Below are 7,342 nucleotides of genomic sequence, written 5' to 3'. Positions count from 1 at the left end.
CTCATGGAAAGTCAATGCATTTAGAAACTAAAGTGGTTTTCTTCAGATGTTCAAGTTACATTTTACTTCCCCAGTTCATCTCTGAAGCTCCTCATCTTCACTGGTCAAGAACTTGTGAAAAAAAAAAATGGAGAAGAATTATCCTCAGTCATTTACCTAGAACTTGGACTGGGTGCAAACAGGTCAAAGGCCAATGCAGCTGTAAGAAATCAGAAAGATGTGGGAGTATTAGAATGCTTTGCCCCATGGCTATCAGGTTCACAAGCACAAAGACAGGTCTGATGGTGTGTGGAGGCTGTGAGCACCAACGATTGTTTGCAATAAGTGCCTTAAGATCAGTCCCTGAACTACACTCTGCAAACTCAAGCAATGCTTTATTTTCTGTTTTAGGAAAAGGGTGAAGGGAGTCACAGTTTAGAGTACCTACTGTATGTTAGTTGCTGTTCATTCATTTAACAACTGTTTATTAAGTGCTTCCCATAAGCTAGCCAGAAAGTTGATTGAGATTTGGTTTCTGATTGGGTTACTGAGTCCAAGCTCATACTGCTTGCCAAATGCCAGGCTAATAAATCGAGAGACGAGTTGTTGAGGAAAGGAATTGCGACTTTATTTGGAAAAGCAGCAGACTGAGAAGATGGTGGCCGAGTGTCCCAAAGACCCATCTTACCCGAGTTAGAATTCAGGCTTCTTTTACACTAAAAGAGGAGCAGGTGTGATTGGTTGTTGCAAACTTCTTGGTCCTGGAATCCTTTGTTCTTGCAGCTGCCCAGCTGTTCTTATAAACCTCCAACAATATAAATGTTATTCTCTGTTCTGCAACTTTTTATCTCTATATGAATGGAAAAGTGTTATACCTTTAAAGGTCAGAACCTTGAGAATGGGCTATCCTGTGTATTTCAGGTTATAGGCAACATTCATAACTTGTAGCAAAAGCAATAAAATACAAAGGTTAAAGAAACAGATCCAAAATGGACTCAGATTTATTTTTCCCTATTACAGTTGTAAGGACCTCAAATTCTCCAATTCAATTCAATTTGCTCTAGTGAGTTATTCATTGAGTCTACTTCATGTTTTCAATGGGCTTTTAAGACACAGAGGTTATCAGTCTAGATCACTGGAACTTGGACCAAATACTTTTGCACTGGAGATGGCCAGAGAGGATGACTGAAGGTAGAAGATGGAATAAGGGGTGTTCTTGCCAAGAAAGGGGATTCGCTAACAAGTTTAGTTGGGGTCTGAGAATCCCAAGGCACTAGGAGGTGGAGACAATTTGAGTCATGCTCTAGCTACTGTGTTTTCTGAAGCGTATTCTACAGAACACCAGCCAGCAAGATTCTCTAGGTAATAGTGTTCTACAGTCAAATATATTTGGAAAACTTTGTAAACATATCATGGACATGTATAAGAATGCTCACGTGATATAATAAGGACTTCTAGGAAATTTTACAGGAAAGAAAAAAATCTGTTCCCCGCTTCCAGCAGCCCCCCACCCCCCAACCCAGGCCATTCCAGACTTATTCCACAACATATTATTTTGTCACTTAATACTTATCCACATTCTATGAATTTGGAATTTTTTTCATCCTATTTTATAAAACATGGAAGCAGTTCAATCTGGAGCACTATCCTGTCCAAAAGGAGCTTTTAGTGGGTCAAACACATATTTCACAATTATTTTTATTAATGTGCATATTTACTTGGGGCTATAAAGTGTTCATTGTGGGTATATTGTGATTAACTCAAAGATGTGTTATGTTACATTATCATATCAATATATCATATGTATTATATCAAGTCCCATGATCATATCTGTCCTCAGGTGAAAATACTTATTATGTTAAGAGCTCGCACCAGCACTCTGCTTAGGAAAGGAACGGGATCAAGAGAAGACCTTTGGGGATAAGATGAAACCCAAATCAGGCATCATGTTCATCAAAGAAGGAAAGTGACCACTAATTTGGTTTGGGAAGAGAGAACAAAGAAAGAAATATGTCAAGACAAGAAGTATGCCAAGTGATAAGGTGGAAGCCTGGTGCTCAAGTTTTAGAGTTTTAGTAATTTTTAGTAAATTGGTTTTAACCAATTCAGATTCAACTTCCAGCTGTTTGTGTTGTATAATGTGAATCCTTGCATCGTCCTAAATTTATTATCAAGGATTTTTATACATTCACACTTTGAATTAATGTTTAATTAGATGGGAATTTAAAAGAGTTCCATGAGTTGGTGCAGAATGAATGGGGATAAACACTAATGGGCTGAGGATGCTCCAAAGTGAAGTGTTCGGTAGAAGTGGGAGGTTCTCTAGGGAAGTTGTGGGGTTTTTACAGAGCTCTGGAAGTGCAGTGGGGGTTTGACTGATTTTATCTAACTCTTATGGAGGAGGAAAATGTAAATCCACATTTGGTAAGTATATATGATGGGTAGAGATAGAGAGAGATAAAGAGAGGAATAGAGATACAGATATGGAGATGGAGGTCTTCACAGCACCTTGAAAATCTTATTTTTTAATTATAACTGTTTCATATCTTAGAAAATTTGTAAAAAGGGGTCTGCTCTGATACCCATGCGTAAGCCAGCAGTAGAAGAGGAGGCAATAGGCTTTGGCACTCAATCTACAGAAGCCCCAGAAGCTGGTTGCAAGTTTGTGGCCATAGTGAAAAGTAGGGAGAGCCAGGCTCAATTGTCTTCTCAAAACTTGGAATTCTCTTGGGGCTCAAGGATAACTGTGAAGTCCTGTTCTGGAACCGGAAAGCCAAAATGTTCACGGACAGGGTTACGGAGAAGTAACTAAACAGCACCGAGATAGAGGGAGACATCAGGGGCTGGCGTTCAGTGAGAAGGGGCTGCAAAGAGTCAAGCAAGTACCTTAGGTTGCATGAAGCAAGATCTACTGTCTAGAATGCAGGAGGTGACAGTCGTTTCCTGCTCTTGGCTGGCCAGTCCACCTCCTTTCTGGATTTGTGCTTCTTTCTTGGGCATGATTAGTTCCCAGAGATACCTCAGTGAAGTGAAAATCTTTAAAAACTTTTGATGGCTTCCCGTTGCACTGAAAATAAATTTTCAGTGGGACCTCTTCCTCCCAACTTACAGGGCCCCTCATACCCTTCCCCTTTTCAGTCCTTTTTCATGTATCCTTGTGTCTGCCTGAAGTGTTCACCATCTTCTATTTCCCTCTATGGCCCTGTAGACTTCTATTCATCTGTTATATCTTAGATTGGATGTCACTTTTTCAGTTAAGCTTTCCTTGACCTCCAAGATCAAGTTGTGCTATCCATTTTCATTTCATGCAACCTGTTCCCTTCCTGGCATTTAATTCCCAGGGAGGGACCTTACCTTGCACTGGCATACATCCTGAAGAACCCAGGAGTGAGCCCTCAGCCTGAAGAAGGCCAGGGGGGTTTGAGTAACACCCGCCCAGGTGGCCTCTCTCCACACATTGGGAGGTCAGCATGTTGGAATGAAACCAAGGGTATTATCAGTTGAGTGGAGTGTTATTTGATCCTCAAAGCCCATGGTCTTTAAACTGAAGTATATATACCTCTGAAGATTTATAGACATTTTTTCCAAGTGATACATAAAGAATTTTGGTTTTGGATCATCAACTTCCATATGAACCCTTTTCTAATATTTGGTCCAACTGAATTGGTCCTTGAATTTCTCCTTTTTATTTCACAATCTCCCATTTCCCATGAAAAACAAAAAATAACATACCTTTTACTTATTGAGATTCTTATTATGGTGCATTATACTAACAAGAAAAACTTACAGGGAACCAAACAAAAGGATAATTCAAAACATTAAAAATATGCGGGCCTCTCACTGTTGTGGCTTCTCCCGTTGCGGAGCACAGGCTCCGGACGCGCAGGCTCAGCGGCCATGGCTCACGGGCCCAGACGCTCTGCGGCACGTGGGACCTTCCCAGACCGGCGCACGAACCCATGTCCCCTGCATCATCAAGTGGACTCTCAACCACTGTGCCACCAGGGAAGCCCTAAAAATATTTTTTGATGCTAGATCACTGTGTGATTTTTGTTACCTAACTCACTTGTAATAATAACTTGAGCAACGATGGTTGGAGAAGAAGCTTCCATTTCTATGTACTTTCTTTTGTGAACACATTTTCTAAACATTTAACATCTACAAAACAAATAAACAAAAAGGGGAATAGAATGATACTAAATGTATCTTTCATGTAATTAGTCATACTCATCTTCAGAAACATCAACAGCCTCATTAAAAGATACATTTCCAATACAATTGTGTTATTTCTCCTTAATAAATAGTTATCAAAATTTGTAATGTATTTTACATGGGTTATTTTAATCCATGTTTTAGTAATTATAAAAATGATATCTACATGGAGGAGAAATTCTTTTTAATACTTAGCACCATATAGCTCTAGGAATTACAAAGTTTAAAAGTAAATTTATATACATATTTTTGCACCAGATAAATACGATCAATTAAAGGTTTTTAAGCATCAAAATATATTACACGAGCTTAAACGTCTGTGTGGGAAGTGAAATGAAACTATCAGTTTATGGAGAAAAAGAAAAATGTAAACTATCTGATTGTTACAAGAGCGCTTATTCATTTTTTTCATGGATGATGTGGTTATGAAATTACGATGAGTTTTAAATACCCCAGACTACATTTTAAAAAATGTTTCACAGTTTTGCTTAAAAATGTCCACATTCCCAATGTACCCAAAATACTATCCTTTGCCAGGAGGCACCAAAGTTTCCAGAGTCGTTTTGGAGAGTAAACAAGCAAAAAGTTTGAAGAGCAGTGCTCCAAGGTATGTTCCTGGAAAACTGGAAAGTCAGCCTAGCTCCACCTCTTTGCAAAGGGTGTCACTAACAGGTGGGACGAGTGACACTCCAGGGGGTCTCTCCCACTCAGAATGCCATTCTTTGTCAACTACTCCAGCTCTGGAATGCACTCACATTGGAGAATCTTCCTTAAGCTGCAGTTTGCAAGTCCTCCTTATGGAACATTTCCCTGCCCAGCCTGGCTAGACTGAATGAGGTTCTCTTGATAAACACTCTCAGAGACCCCATGCTGCTTGCTTTCTCAGATCCTTTATTATGTTTCATAATTATGCATTTAAAAGGACTTGACCAAAATCCAGTGCTGCCAGACAGCAAGCTCTGTGAGGGCGGGACCTGACCTGCTTTTACTCATCCTTTTCTCTCTAGCACTGAGCACAGGGATAGACGTTCATAGCAAACTAGTAATTATTCATTGAATGACTGGATGAATAAACAAAAGGAAAGCCTTTAAAATGTAAGTCCACTAAGAACAGCAATGCTTTCAGGTATGAATGTTTATTTGTTGTTTGTTTCCTTATCTTCAAGATTAACTGTGTACTTACTATGTGCCTGTGTATTTAGTTGTGTTACTTGCACTTGGTGGGCAGGAAAGAGTTAAAGGTTTTACTCAGTGGTACTGGGAGCAATGGTGGCTCCCGAGGCAGGCAGACTTCAGATGGGGCAGCTACAGCAGTGTTGTCCTGTTGTAAGATCAAGGGAACATCTCTGGAATGAAGGTGCTGGGGTGCTGGGGACTTGGGTTCAGAGGTTCTTCAAGGTCCACCCTCCCAGGGAAGTCTCTTCTCTTGAATCTAGAAGACCTGGAGATGACTCTTTCCACAGTAATAGACATCAGGGCTGGGAGAAGAGATCTGAAACTGTTCAAAATTGTGCAAACACAAAATTAAAAAAATGGAATAAAGACATACTTTGAGCTAGAAGCTTCTTCCGTGGCAGCAGCAAGCGTTTCTCCCCTTTAGCATGGTGCTCTCTGTATCTCAGTCGAGGGAAGCTGATCAGACAGGAGTGCTCCTTTGAGCTCTGACATTCAGCAAGTCAGCTTGGGGCCCTCCAGACGGAGAAAACTAATTTAAGACAAACCTATTCAAAAGAAGATGAAGTGTTAGTGGCCAGAAGAAAGACATCTGAGCATGATTTAGTGACACTTAGGCTTGAACTCTGACTCAGCAATTTCCAGCTGTGTAACTTTGGCAAATGACTTAACTCCTCTGAGTTTCAGCTTCCTCATTAGTAAAATGGAATTTTGCAATACTCTGCAAGTGGGAGAATGGATATGAAAGTGTTAACTTCATAAGACGTTGTCCAGTAAATGTCTGTCAAAACTGTTGAAAGATAAGAGATTTCTAGAATCAGACTGGTACCTGGACATCTATGAGCAGAGTTTAGAGAGTTGGCTAAACAGAATGACCTTTGGGTCCAGCCATGACATGGACATGTTTGTACTTGTATGTAAGTCTCTGCGTTTAGGACAGGGTTTCCCAATCTTGGCACTATTGACATTCTGGGCTGGAGAAGTCTTTGTTGTTGGCGGTGGTGTGTGGAGTGCATTGTAGGATATTTACCAGCATCTCTGGCCTCTACACGCTAGATGCATTAGCACTCCTACCCAAGGTTGTGACATTGCCGAATGTCTCCTGGGGTGGGTGGGGGGCAAAACTGCCCCTGGTTGAAGACCACAAGCCTAGAAGATGAACTCACATGTAGGAAAAGCTGATGTGTGTGGTAGGGTGAGGGGTAGGGAGTGAGTGAGAGTAGTGGCTAAATAGTAAATGTGTCAATATCACAATAAGGCAAAACCTGAGCTTTTTCTATTTTTTTTTTGGCCGTATGCAGGCCTCTCACTGCTGTGGCCTATCCCGTTGTGGAGCACAGGCTCCAGATATGCAGGCTCAGCGGCCATGGCTCACGGACCCAGCCACTCCGCGGCATGTGGGATCTTCCCGGACCGGGGCACGAACCCGTGTCCCCTGCATCGGCAGGCGGACTCTCAACCACTGCGCCACCAGGGAAGCCCTGAGCTTTTTCCTTTTAAAGGCACCCCAAATGATTCATTGTTCAAAAAATAAACTTTAGTAGGATGACACAAATTATATAAAATACTTAGCATATATTCACTTTACAACATTTCCTCATGCTGTACTATAATCATCTATTTCCTGGGTTGTCTCTCCATTGACTACCAGCTTCCTGGGGGTATTATATCCCTTAGGACATGGCAGAGCACCTGACCCACAGTTGTTGAACAAAGGCAATATTTATTAAATGAATGGATTGTCAGATAATTCTAATATGGCTCAGACACCAGTATAATTGCTCTTACAGATCTATTGAGTAAGAACAATAGTATATAATATGCTGTTTTAAAATACTTGGTCAGTAGACTAGCTCACCTGGATAGTTATGGAAATCCAGAGATCCAACCTCAACCCTGACAATTAGGCCAAATTTTTTCTGACTGGCTGAATAGATGGATGGATGAATAGAGAAGGATATGGGATAGATAAGGATGC

At 40.9% G+C, this 7,342-nt stretch overlaps 1 long non-coding RNA gene across 1 annotated transcript; it reads left to right on the top strand.

The window, feature by feature from the left end:
• The first annotated feature begins 5,211 nt into the window (after nt 1-5,211).
• LOC141276614 (uncharacterized) lies at nt 5,212-6,942 on the top strand. The gene is made up of 2 exons (XR_012326510.1): nt 5,212-5,317; nt 6,666-6,942. It is a non-coding gene; the product is annotated as an uncharacterized lncRNA (long non-coding RNA).
• Nucleotides 6,943-7,342: the final 400 nt, after the last annotated feature.

Source organism: Tursiops truncatus, chromosome 15 (assembly GCF_011762595.2).
Source record: "Tursiops truncatus isolate mTurTru1 chromosome 15, mTurTru1.mat.Y, whole genome shotgun sequence".
Classification (NCBI taxonomy): Eukaryota; Metazoa; Chordata; class Mammalia; order Artiodactyla; family Delphinidae; genus Tursiops; species Tursiops truncatus.
This window is presented reverse-complemented; position numbering and strand designations above follow the sequence as displayed.